Source organism: Osmia lignaria, chromosome 6 (genome assembly GCF_051020975.1).
Source record: "Osmia lignaria lignaria isolate PbOS001 chromosome 6, iyOsmLign1, whole genome shotgun sequence".
Classification (NCBI taxonomy): Eukaryota; Metazoa; Arthropoda; class Insecta; order Hymenoptera; family Megachilidae; genus Osmia; species Osmia lignaria.
This window is the reverse complement of record NC_135037.1, coordinates 7,574,330-7,588,365: the sequence shown is the minus strand read 5'-3', so window position 1 is coordinate 7,588,365 and position 14,036 is coordinate 7,574,330. Positions and strand designations below refer to the sequence as shown.

Sequence of the window (14,036 nt, the reverse complement as noted above, 5' to 3'; positions counted from 1 at the left end):
AGAGTGAGACCTCGAATTCCACGATGCTTCGGAGTAAGTAAACCGGTGAACGGACAGAAATGGAACGATGATTGAAGCGAGACGAACGTTGCGATCGTGAAACGTTGAATAAGGTATAGATACGTATGGGAACGAGAGAAGAAGAGGTCTCAGGCTTCGATGCTGAAGATGTCGTCCGGAGGCCGAGACGTACAGTTATCTGACCGACTCCTTTCTTCTCTTCGCGAGAATATCTACTCTTCCGTTTCTCGGCTCGTGCCACGTGCACGCACACGAAGAATAATCATCTGCAATGTACACGCACACCGCTCACCCTGAAGAGTTCGTGTAATATCGTGCATCGAATACGGTGAATTTATTCCTGAACCAAGGAAATCGATACAGGTGTTTATAAGAAATTGAAAGTAATAGTTTTTACTGAAATTTCTTATTTTTTTAAGCGGTTGAAATTTGAATTTTTCGAATTAAAATAATTATTCAAATTAAAGATTGCGGTTGTTGCAGGAAAATCTAGTGTTTTGATTTCTTTTTCTCATAGAAGTGCCTTTAAACGAATCTCAATACCTGATCGAGCAGATTCTTTCTGCGCTGTTTCATTCATTCGTCATGCTCGATTTGTCGAGTTCAACGATTTCGCAGAATTTCGTTCGTCTTGAATGGCCGTCTTCTTGACCCGACTTGCCCTACCTGTCTCACTTGTTCACTTCGTTACCCGTTAGCTTTTAGTACCATTGCAATCACTGTTACATCACCATTCAGACTCCTTTTGAAGATATAACTTACAATCACAATTATCTATAACAGAGTAATTAATGAATTCTTTGTTCACAACATTTTTTGTTTATATTTTTAGAATGTCATTAATAAGCCACGTGTACAGAGATCATATCGCGAAATATTCAAAATAAATTAATATTTATTAAACCATCGTCTCGATTTATGTATATGAATGCATAATCAAACGGGTTCCTTAAAAAATTTCGTCATTTGATTAGCAAATCTGCAACCGTCTATTGTTATCAGTTCGGATTTAATTTAAACGTCAGTTATAAAGCAGAGAGTCTATTTCCAGTTGCCCGGTATTCGTGTTACTTTCGATTGATATTTACATAATTATGTCTCAGTTATCTGTTTTTAGAACATTATGTAATTAGCAAATACGTAGATCCATAATTTTTAAATTAGGTATCATAAGTTCAAAGAGTTAATTATTAATAAAAATAAAAGATCTAAAAAGATCTTATTAGTAAGATAACCAACCAGGAGAAAATCGTGTCGAGATAGTTGCACTGGACATATCAGAAGTGGACGGTCAAAAGTTGACAGTGACCGAACCAGATGACATCCGGTTATACAACGGTGGCCAATTCTCGGTATTCCACCAATCGGGACCGACGTACTCTCATGGTTCGAGGTCATCCTCGTTCAGGTGCATTAGGTCAGCTGGTCGGCTTCGAGACGCCCTTCTTTCCCAGACGTTCTGGCCTGGGGCCAACGAGGGCTATTTTATGGTCCACGCCAACAGGGTCATACTATTCCTCAATAGCCATTAACAATTTCCACGTTCAAATACAAAATGCTTAACAAACTTATCAAAATGCAAAATGACTATTCAGTCATACTTTGAGAACCATCAAATAACCATTTTTGCCCAAATAACGTAGGATCACTTCAGGAAAGTATAAATAAACCATATTGGCATGACGAAAGAGAAAAACGTACGAGTCTGATCCTGATGGTAGACAAAAAATATTCCATGGAAATATACCGTTCGGTACGACTATGTACGTTTTATTTCACTGCTTCCACGTCACGCTCTAAGCTTCCAGGCTCGTACGAATTTCGAGCAGATCCTCGTCTAGCATCGAACGTGACCACGCATACGGTGCAACGTAACGTTTCGCCAAGCCGCCGACACGCTGACCCTGAAGAAAAACGTGTCGCAAGTTTCAACGATCACGTTGGACAACGTAACCCAGTTGGCGTTCGATCGAAAAGGGGAAATCTCACTTTCCGCCGTGGGCGAAGCCGTTTACCCTGGATCCATGACAATTCCAATGGACGTGGTTAAACATGCATCGACTACCATTAAGCGTAACTAATATCAGCTTTCCTAAATATTGGGTACAATCTGAAATTTCGAAGCTTTCGATATTTAAATATTATTATGATTTGATATTTGTTAGAAATCGTCTGGAAACTTTAACCCTACGCACCGTCGAGAGAATGCAAGGCTCTGATGCATCGGCTGATGTAAATAGAAGATGATTACTCTCACTTGCTCAATGAGTTTTTCGCAATCAATATTTGCGTTGGCATGTTTAGAGATACGAGGGTGGTGGAGTTCCTACGCAAGGGTTTTCTTGATGAACGTAATTTTTCATCGTTCCACGTTAGAGAGTTTTATGATATAATACCGTCCCGAGTATCGCGGAGATAATTCAAGCGTTAAGCTTCAAGTTTTTAGCGTTCGATGTTGGAAAGGTCAGTCTGGTTTTCTTATGTAACCAACCGCTTGGACATTTTGAAACGGGGTTTTCTAAGACGCACGGTTAGAAAGTGTTTCTGTTAGTCCATAGACTTCGTGTTAGAATAATTAAATAACATTTTGAAGATGGAAGATTCAAATCGTAATCCTTCAAAGCGGGGCTATAAAACATTCAATATTCAAAATATACTTTTACAAAATTCCATAATTCAAATTTTTAAGTTCATCTTTGAAATTTTAAGTAAAATCTTGTAGGAAACGGAGAATCGACTCAACGATAAGGAATGCGTTTGTTTTGCATGTCCCAAGCACAGAGGGACATGAAATCCTGTGCATTCAGAGAATGGAGCAGGTTCGAGAGAGAAAGTGTTCAATCGTGGGAACCGGTAACAGTGTTATCAACGCATTGCGACGTTAACTTCTTTCGGAATCGTTTTGAGCACCATGCAACCGCTACTTTTCCTTCTTATATGCATGGCCACCATGAAACGTTAATTATCCGCTCGTAAATGCAGGTTTGTGAAAACGTACCGCCGTCTACGATTTGCAAGACACTTTTTCTTCCTCGTTACAACGAAGACAATGCTAAATTTCCTAGTAGGTATATGTAAATGAACGAGCAGCGAATGGTTTCGATTTCTAAATAGTACACAATAGAAAAAACAATTTTTTCTTCTTTTTTTATTAATTTAAAATTTTTAAGAAATATCTTGAACATTGGGAGTTCGTATGTCCGTCGAACCGAGCCAGACACGTTGTCCCTGATCGAAAAAGGCCGCGGAAAGAGAAGCAAAAGGCAATCGCGGATACGAGGACTGCATTTAACGGTATTGCTCGCTACTCCACTTCGCCAAGTGGCTTCGACCAGCCAACGAATCCTTCTTCCGACTCCATCGCCCGATAATGTATCGTTTTAATCTTCGTCCTTCTGGCGGGTAAGTACTGCTGTGTGCGACTTGGTGATATCACGGATCGTGATCGATTGCGGCTCGTCGTTTTGCTGAACCGTCGTGTTCGGATAGCTTTTTGCCACGAACTCTCATGGCCCATAAGATTAATTGTCCTTGATAAGACGGATCGAGGCTAAAGTTGGTCGCCTCAGAAATTTTTGCTGAAATCAAGGATTCTTAGAGAAATTTACTTTCTTTCAGCGAGGAAAATTCAGCTCTAATTTTTTCTAATAACTTTCTAAATATCATTGTTCTTATTTTCAATTTTTTTTTTTAGAGCGTTGGAGATGATCAAAGAATGTAATTCTACTTTTGAATAAAATAGTACGCCCTGTATATTTTGCACTGTTAAAAGTGCCATTCTCGTTTTTCAAGTGACATTTCGAGTTGGAGTCGATTGGAATCAGATACGAGATTAGAGGGGAGAACGACCCTGACAAGACTCGTTGTCACGTTTCGACCTTAAGGTACAATTTCACGCGACATGTTACTGTGACGATGAGAAATGTCATGTTTTCGCGTGACATTGAAAATCATACGAATATTTTTGTTCTTCCAATGTTCTAAAAACGCGACTTTTAATTTTCACAAAATATCAAGACTTCTGCCGTGACATTTTCAAACTAGAAATATCAGCTGAACGATAATTAATTAACTCGATGTTTGATTACGTTTGAAATGGAGGAATAGAGAGTGAAAATGAACCTTCCTATATTTAGCTATATTTCTGCGTTCCACAATTCGTTCAGTGGAAACGAAGTTCACGCTACTTTCGTGAAAAAACGAGCAGAGTCTTCCGGCGTCGGTGCAAATTAGAGAAAGCCAATAACAGGAAGTGCTCGTTGTTCTGCGACTGTTATGCTAACAACCATAAACCGAATGGTACAAATTTAAGAACAACGATGACGTATGAATCAACAATAAGACTCGATAAATTTATTACCCATTTTGATAATTTTAAATTTCAAATTTCATCAATAATAATATAGCCACTCGTTTTCTAATTAAACGCTCGATCATCGGGGTCACAATAAATTGTGGGAACGTGCCCAAAGTGCTGATTCAGTGTATCGTACTCTATTCACACGATAATAAAATTATATTTCGTTTGTTTCATAATGCCAGAACAGGAATAATTATCGAAGTGTGTACAAACACGGTGAACTGAATATTCATAATCCAGGTTAATGTCAGTGTAATGTCACTCACCTTTGTTGGAATTTATAAATATCTGACAAAGAACGGTTTTTATATGTTCATAAAAAACCATGAAACTTTTCCTTCAAAAGTTTTCTTCTATCTATGATAGTTTCCGAGATAGCCTATTGTAGCCAAAACTTTAAGGGATCGTTTCACCCCCTAAATAAATCAAAACAATCGGAGGCGGACGCTTAAAAACCCTTCCTTGTGAGTCATGACAAAGGAAAAGAGCATTGAATAAAAAAATATATGACAAAGTGACTGGCGAATTGATTTTCATCAGAATCTTTGGACGAGTTATCTCGTCGTAGATGCGAAAGGGTTAGTCAACACCGATTCTCCGACTACTTGGAGGATCATTGAAATCAAGAGGAAAGTAAAAAATAAATAAATATTGTACATCTCGCAACCATGGTTGCCAAGATGTTGACCCAATAATTGCGCGGAGTGCATTCAGGTCGGCTCCATTCTCGGCTCGTGTCGTGACGCAAATCGTCGCTCGGTCGAAAGATGCAAGAAGCGGTTTGTTGCGTAGCCAAGGGAACCGTGTATATCCGTCTGTCTATCCGTTTGCTTGACTCTTTGACACGCTGTCGGTCACGTGCATCCGACAGCTCACGTGGCACTGGTCATGCTTCGTGTGTACCACCTTCGCTACTACCCTACAGGCTCGTCCAAAAAAAAGTGCAAATACTTCGTGTCAAAATGGATTAAAAATTTTTTAACCATTCTGCAATTTATTGATTGGTTTCTAAATTTTCTTTGTTGATTTTCACTTTGGTGTCAGAAAAAACGTCATCGACACTAGACTTTCTATCGAGCCAGAGAGAGGTTCTCCGTTCGATTCATACGAGAATCACTGACCCAATTCGCAGGCCCATCGGCCGTGCCTTCGATCCACCTGTGCCCAGGAATCGACGGAGGATACGCCTTCTTCTGCAGCTTCCACGGCGAAAGGTCTGGCCTTGACTGTTTCGAAAATCGCCGCGAGTGTTTTCAACCAATGGACGCTGCGATTTCTTCGGCCAACGAGAACATTCTCCGTTTTTCAAAGATCTTTACTTTCTACTTACTTGATTAGAAGAGACTTATCTATCGAAAATAAAAGAAAAGAACCTTGGACTATGAATAACAAATGTAACTGCTCTTATTTTCTAGATGAATCATGCATCTTTAAGCGAACCTACGTATGACCATGAAAGCGTTAAGTAATCTTGAATTTTTATCGGAAGATTTACATCACATCCCTTTAGACGATTGCGTGTGGGAACGTATTTCAAGAAAACAGTTCCTTCCCTTCTCAAAGATTGCAACCGATATTTCTCAAGAGCGCCATATCCATTCAGAGTAATTCTAAAGCCAGGCTCTATTCGTAAACGAGCTACCGTTCTATTTTCCACATGATTTATACCGCAAACTACTCGAACGCTGCCATAATTATCAGGATACTATCCGGCGGCGAATTATCTCGTGAGCTTTTCAAACATCCGTGGATTAACACGGTGTATGGCTGTCAGCCATGTGCGTGCACCAGGAAAACACAAGCCGTTTTTCACGCTCGCCGTTTCCGTTCCCCGTTCGAATTCTTCGCCCAACGATCTCGCTGAATCGTTTCGCGAACTTCCGCTAGCTTGTTCGATTCCGCAATCTTCGATCTTTCCGAGAAACCTTCCCAAGAATTTCCATTTTGTCTTCGATATTTGTTTTCTTTTCGTGCTCACTTGACTGAAAAATTGAAAGGTCAAGGCGGTAATTAGTTCGCGTGCTGTAAAATTGTAAATGAATTATTATCGCGGATCTTAATCGCGGTGAAAGAAATTTTTCAAAATTACTGGTTTGAGAGGTCGTGCCGAAATAATTGGAGGCGATCTTGAGGTCCGGCATAGATCGGCCATGCAGCTTGATCCCGATACGCGAAACTTTCGAGATAAACTGGTTCCCCTGGTACACAGATCGGAATTTGTCCTCGATACATCTCATTAGCTTCGTGCATCCTATCAGGGGGTATCGATAACGAGCAACTTCACATTCTACCTTTGTACACGCTGTATCACCGTTTTCATTAGACGATCGTTTTGATAATAATCCAGGTTTGCGGTCGGTTCTGGTTGGACGCTTTGAAGCGTTCCAGTGAATTACAGCCATCGTGGAAACTCGGATATTTCTTGAACGCGTACATTTACCAGGGCGTTATTTTAAAAACAGTACCAGTTTAACTGTTTTGTATCATTTTTCCAAGAAGATTTTTTCTGTTTAGAAAGAAATGAAAATGTACTAACTAAACAAGACTTTCAACAAAAGATAAGAACAGGCGGAAATGCAGTTGCATTCCAGTTTCATTATTTGAGCAGCTGGTTATATTCTGTCCACTAATTACCCGAAAAGAAGAAAGTCATCGAAAGTCAGCTTCACATAGACACTTAAAACAGTCGTCCATGAATAATTCATCTCGTTCATAACGAGTTTCTATTTTGAGATTTCATTAACTCGATAACAATACGCGGTGTTAGCTACTGATAACCGCGAATCGGACTTTAAACATGACTTTCAACTTCCCTAATTCACCTCGGCATGTAAATATTACCTGTTCAGAGGAATAATAACTTTGTACGTTTTATCTATAGATTATAATCAAAATATTTACTTTGATATTTACTTAATTTTTCGTGTACAAAAATAAGTTAACGTGCTCCTGGTAAACAGACCATTACAAATTACAAATCAAACGGCATGAAATTTATTTTCACGTGTCATTAGTTACGAAAGAAGAGCGGGCACGAAGTGCAATGGCGTGTGTACTACAGTTCCGCTATGCTAATAAATAGCGAGGTAAATGAGCCGGTGAAAAGATAGCGAAGAAAGCAGGAAGATCAAGGATGTGACAATTCGTTGATTAGGGGAAATCGATCTAGGACACGGTCAAATTTTTCGAACGATTAGCGGCGCTTAGATTCAACAGCTGAACGCATGCACGGTATTCGAACGATAAGCGAAATACATATAGCTTGTTTCATATCTCTTATCGCGCTCGTTCCACTAAATCGGGAACGAATCGTTTCATGAAAACTGAATTTCGTAATACGCTCGCGAGGCGTTTCGCGAAGCTGAAATCGTTCCTCTTTTATATCTTGTTCTTATTCACCTATCCACCGTTAGATTTCATAGTTGTCTGCACTGTTCCGTGATCGTTCTAACGTATTTCCTCGCGCGTGTTACGTTTTTAAAATTCATCATCAGACAGGTATACGTACTCTAAAATTAGCACTTTTCAAAAATAATTGCATAGAGTAAGGTTTAAAAGAATTCCAAGAATCGATAGTAATTAATATTCTGAAGGAAAATATTTCAAATGATTTTGACATAACTACGAACCGTGAACATCTCCAGTTGAATCTCGCAGCTTTTCTTCTTTTTTTTATCTCGCATTGTCATTTTTCTTTTCCTTGTTTTTCGTTACCCATCGTCAGATGAAAAATCGATCCACGGACCGTTACGAGTTCGGCTCCGAGAGACGGAACTGAGAAACGAGTGTTACGGGACGACGAGCTCGCATCCGCCTCGAAATAGGAAGCCTTGTACGATGTACAATGAAACAATGAGATTGTTACGCGCGAGGAAGGAAAGGCAAGAGCCTGCTGCCCTCGAAAGGTCCCCTTTCGTTCGCCAGTTGATCGGTGAAACTTTCAGTAAATTCTCCAGACCCTGCTTGATAATTCTTTTTATCGAAAATAGCGCAGTCAATAATGGTCCAACTGAAATTTCACACTAGGGTGGACCAAGTCTTTTAATTTTTCTAACTGTGTTAGGTATTGGAATTCTTGAATTTTAGGTCCATAGGATTTCAGAATCTCTGAATAGCGAAACTTCCATTTTGCACTTTGGCTCTTTAAAAAAGTGCACTTGCATTTCTTAAATGCATCGTTGCATTTATGAAACAAGTGAAGTACGAGAAAGAAGCAGAATTTTTCTGGAAACTCGATTGCATCATTAAACTGAAAAGAGTCCATTCGTGCGTTATCATGCATCAAGCCAACAATTATCGACAGTTTCCGGTTAGCCAGCACCCAAAGCACCTTTTACCTTTGTATCCAGCTACTGTTAGAGAGGCTGAATCTCGCCACGATCACTTTGAACTCATTAGATTTACGTTTCTTGTGTCTGCGGTCCATGACCCACTTGAGCATTCTCCGTAATTAGTATCTTTTTGTTTTGTTTTAAAGAAGCGGTGAAAAACATCGCGAGGTGTCGAAATCATTGCAAGAATAATCTAATAGGATAATGGTAGCCAGAGAAAAATGGTAACCAAAAAATGAGAAAGATCTTTAATAATTTCCAACTATCGAAACAATGGTGGATCGATTCGATCTCGAACGAAAGATCGATGATACCGGATGAGACCGTTAATAATCCTGGGGCATTCATTCCCCTCGAGCGAATCACTGGTGAATCCTCGAGAGGAATTAGAAAGTGAGTAGAAGATATTTAGGTTACACGGTATCATTAATTGTTGCCAGACGAAGCTTTGATTCGTTATTAATTACGCGTTTTGCAAGTGCACATACCCTGATCGAGCAAGGTGAATAATTGATAGGTAATTTTTACGATCGAGGCTGTTATTAATTTCCGAAGATACGAGGGGAAGATAGATTTCGTAATTTTGTTGGTAAGATTTCGTATAATTATTAGGGAATTAACATTTGAACTCTATATCTTGAAACTACCAATTCTTGTTTCGAAATAGGGACTTAGAAACTTTTTCCTCGGCTTTCAGTGTCTTCCTCGCACTATACTCCCTTATATGTAGATGCCAAGGATCTGTCCGGAGAGTCGGCGACGCACGGTATTTTAGCTTTATAAAGGCAATTCTCTAAACTGTTTCATTAATTCAACGATACGCAGCTATCGTCGAATCAATTAATACGTCAATCCTCAGCTTATCGTCACTTTATTTATCACTTGTCATTGATGATACAAATATCAAGGCGTGGTTTACACGTTCGATGAAAGTGCATGGATCTCACTTGGCTTGGTGAGAGGAAAACACTTTCACAATTTGTATCCTTCAAAAATACAAACTTGCATTCAATCAAAATTCATTTTTCTATTACTTATTCAAAATCATTGTCCATGTTTCTCAGATTATTAATTTGTTACACTAATAGCGCTTTTTTAAGGTGCGATTAGAATTGTAAAATATCATTCCTAGCGTTCCATTCAAAGCTTTTCCAAAGTGAAAATCTGTTTAATGTTTCTATGATGCACTTCTGTACTGTGAACACGCCTTACTATAGGGAAAGTTAACGTTTTCGTGTTCGTCGACCATAATGTACGGCGTAAATATTTATACGACTGATTATATGCAGTAATAGAGGATAGATGCTGAAGACAGAAAGCATTTTCGTGCTACTTTTACCGTGGTCAGAAAAAGGTGTGTATCTTAAACCACCACTTTTTATTTGTCTTTTAAATTACGGCGACTCATTTATCAAATTTCTTATTTATTTGTTAAATAAATACACCGAATACTATAAATAAGTAAAGCAAGTATCGAAAAGAAGTACAATATAAAATTTTTCATTTTCTCCAATTCTTAGCGCGTGATTAACGTAATTTCCAGCTGTAAATTTCAACGACCCACTTGTCACCTATTTATCAATCGATAGACTGTTAACCAAATATTGACTCGAATCAACCTGTCGGCTCTTCAACCTGACCAACTTGGTGTTTCGTACACGTGGGTCCAGATGTGGGCCGTGTCGTCCCATCGAAAACCACATAGCCCGAGGCCCATAACGGGTCGGCACACTGACTCGTTCTACCAACACCACTTCGCATAATCGGTCGACACGAAACACGTAGCCGGCTAGCATGCTAATCGACCCCTTTGTGCTGCCTCAGCTGCAATTTGCATCGAATTTATTATCTGTCCCTCTGTTCCTTTCGTTTCGGTCTTACTTTCGAGCCTGCACCCGGCTCGTTATCGTCTCGTATTCTTCTTACGATTTCTTCAACAACTTAAATCAAACTGAACTTTTTCTGTTTCTAGATCTAGCAATAGATCTGTATGATCTATGAGGATGTTCGAAGGAGCTGGTAAGGACCTTCCACAACGCGTGGGTGGATGTTAATCGTTGGAAAAGGATAAGTCTGATTATATTGGATTTTTAGAGGGAAATTCTATAAGGAAATCTGATGGGAACTACAAATTTATTATTTAGTTAATCACAAATCTATAACGATTGAAATTTCATATAATGAACATTTAATGAAAGCAATCAAACTCTAATACAAACCTCAATAATATCTTTATGTAATCAAATACGGTGCTACTTAATTTACTCTGTATTAGTGAAATTTCTCTAGTTACGTAACGCAGATTGTTTTTTGCTAATCAATGATATGCAATCGATACTGGCATAAACTAACGCCGAATCGTGCGGATACACCCTTTTTCCACGTGTGTCAACCAACACTTTTCCACGATCTTAATGCGTATTGTGGGAAAGGAATCGGCGACTTTTGTTCCCAGGAAGAAACACTTGCCTTCTCTTTATCGAACAATGTAAGGGTATTTTTCACGTGAAAGGTAGATGAAAATCTATGACTCATTCGAACTCGGTAAATTATAGATTAATTGCGATACTTCGGTGATTGCATTAAATTCCCTTGTCGATCCACGTAACCGCGACGTGGCGTTGGAAGAAATGACGGTACGCGATGTGTACTCATTGATGCAGGCAGCGAGTGAATACGTCCCGGTGTGCCGAGGGTATGGCCAGAACGTAGAAAGGCACGGTATTTGTGTTAGTAGGTCGTTTATGGACCAAGCCTATAGAAGTTCCTTGCCTTCTAACAGCGGGAATCTCGTAATGACACATCACCGATCACCCCGTCGAGGCCGAGGGAACCGATAGTTTACAATTGTCCTGGCACCGATACTTTCGGTAAAATTTAACAAACAAATCATATATAATTGCAACCATCTCTTGACGATCTTCCGAGTTGCTTCGCTGTTGCCCTTCGTTCATCAAATTTCCGCGCGGAAACGCAGCGAGTGTGAAAAGCAGCCGGCGGATCGCGCGAATCGCGTAACGTGCGATTAAATTTAATGATTCCGAGCGTATTTAACGAGAAATCGCCGCGGTTGCTAGCCTCTCTATCGTGGCCAACGCTCGATTTCATTATCATAGACACGGATCGTACATCCCGCTTCGAGTGAAAACGCTTTCTACCGATCGAATAAGCCGGATTCCACGAGATCGAACGATCCTCGGGCTATTAATCTCTCGAGATTCCCTCTTCCCCACACCACGTGCAACAGCATCCTCCTCTGGGAAACCGACGGCATACATTCCTCTTTTTGGCACGAAATTTGAATTTCTTTTCGACTTTGCTCCAAAGAAGATGCTGGAAACGTGTGAATGAAGAAAAGCTGACTTCCTGGATGTTTGACTTTGGAATATCGATGGTTCTTATGAGGCTTTGTGGTCGTTTAACTGTTTAGATACCGCATTCCAAAGTAATGACTTTCTTTTTTCCTTGCAGTCAGAGGTCCTGCATATCTTGGTAATAATTATTTTAATGAATATTAATCAATCGACATACAGTGACTTTTATGCTATTTATAAAATTCACAGTGATTTTATACTTGATGTCACAAGTCCATAACTGCGGAAAGACCAGTTTTCGTTCCTTTCTGCGCATCGTCGCTCTGATTGGATATTCCCAGACGAAGTGGACAGCGATTGGCGGAGAGCTCGCGACGTTCCCCACCATCTTCCAACCTGCGCGTCTTAGTTGCGGGCTCTCGTGACATCAAGTATATGTTACTGTTGATTTTGTTTCGGAATACGTTTGGGTATTTTGATTGTTCTAAACTCGCAGGAACAGGCATACCTGGAGCTGGCTGTCCGAAGGAAGGCATATTTTTGACCTTTGCACATTTGGTGCGAATGCATAGTCACTGCATTTGTACTCGCACACCCTCGGTTCTGGCCTTTTCCTTTCTTGACCGTCTTTTATGGCATGGGTCATTTTCTAGGCTATTTTCCTTACTTCACTGCGAGGGAGCATCGTCAGTTTTAGTAATCAGTTTCCCGTTATATCTTGTTAAACTTCTTTATTTATTATTTTCAATAAAGTTACACTTTGAAGCGAATAACCAACAGTTACAAGAACCACAATTTTATATCTAATCAATGATTATTTACAAGTATAGCCTCGTTCTTTCAAACTCTCTAAAGCTATTCCATTTCCTTTTGAGGTTCGACTCAAACAAGGAAATAGAAGTATCTCTGTACATCGTTGAATATATCTCAAGGAGAAGAGGCTTGTTAAGAGGATTTAGGTGATCGAACGTCGACGTCGCTAACAAACAGTAGGAGGATGCACATCGTAGTTTCTCTTGCCATAAAACGTGTCAAAGGTCGTGGTTATACGTCGCTACTTTCTCATCGATTCAATTTAATCCTCGCGTACACGTAATCTAGTGTAGAGGATCGCACGATAACGTATTTAGAAATAGGTGAACGGATGCTTGCCTCGAGATCATGCGGCTCGATCAGACCTCGATTCGGCGGCACAAAATTCAATGTGACCCACTGTGGCCTGTTTATTTGGTAGCTAGTCAAATTGGGGAAAACATAAATTGCAAGCTTTCGCGACAAAATTGCCTGTTGTCAAACGTGCATCAAGATCTCTCGTCAGAGACAAAATCATCGGTTTCCATAACACCACACTTTCTGATTTTTCGAATTACATCTCCGTCTCATCTTCAAGATCATCTCGAAACATGACTACTACTTTCACAGAGACACTTTCTCGTAGCGACCCTTCTCCAGAAAACCAGCATTAGAATCCTTGGTGAAAAGGATACTTATATTCAGTTACATAAGTTATTGGTTTCACCTACGCTAGAAAATATGCACACGCAAGTGCACGATAATTGTCGAGGGCAATGTCTCCCGAGGGAGAGAGGAAAACAGAGATGAAAGTCCCTGTCAACGGATCATTGTGACCTGCACGAGAAACGGGCACAGAGAAATCGTGGTCGACTTCTGAAAAATCGAGAGTTATAGGTAAAATCTTGAGAAAAGGCACGCGTTGTCCCTTATATGTGCTCTTGCACTAGTAAAGTGAAGATTCCTCTTTTGCAAAGGGAAAACGGCTGAAGATTTTCCAAATGAAAATGGGTACTATGTTGATATTGTTAAGTAAAATGGTATTGAGAATCGATGAAACGAGTGAGGCCGGGCCGCGATTCCTTCTCCGATCATTTTCTTCGTCTTACATGGTGAATTGTGAAGGGAAACCGGCGAACTTTAACCGTGAGAACCTTGGAAACAAACGTGACTCTTCAGTCTGGTAGCCAATAAATTTCTATAAAATTCTCTATTCTT

General features: G+C 39.9%; 1 protein-coding gene across 4 annotated transcripts in view; it reads right to left on the bottom strand.

Annotated features, from left to right (window-relative positions):
* The window catches only part of LOC117601274 (uncharacterized), a 57,394-nt gene that overhangs the window by 24,820 nt on the left and 18,538 nt on the right, over window positions 1-14,036 (bottom strand). The window lies entirely within an intron of this gene.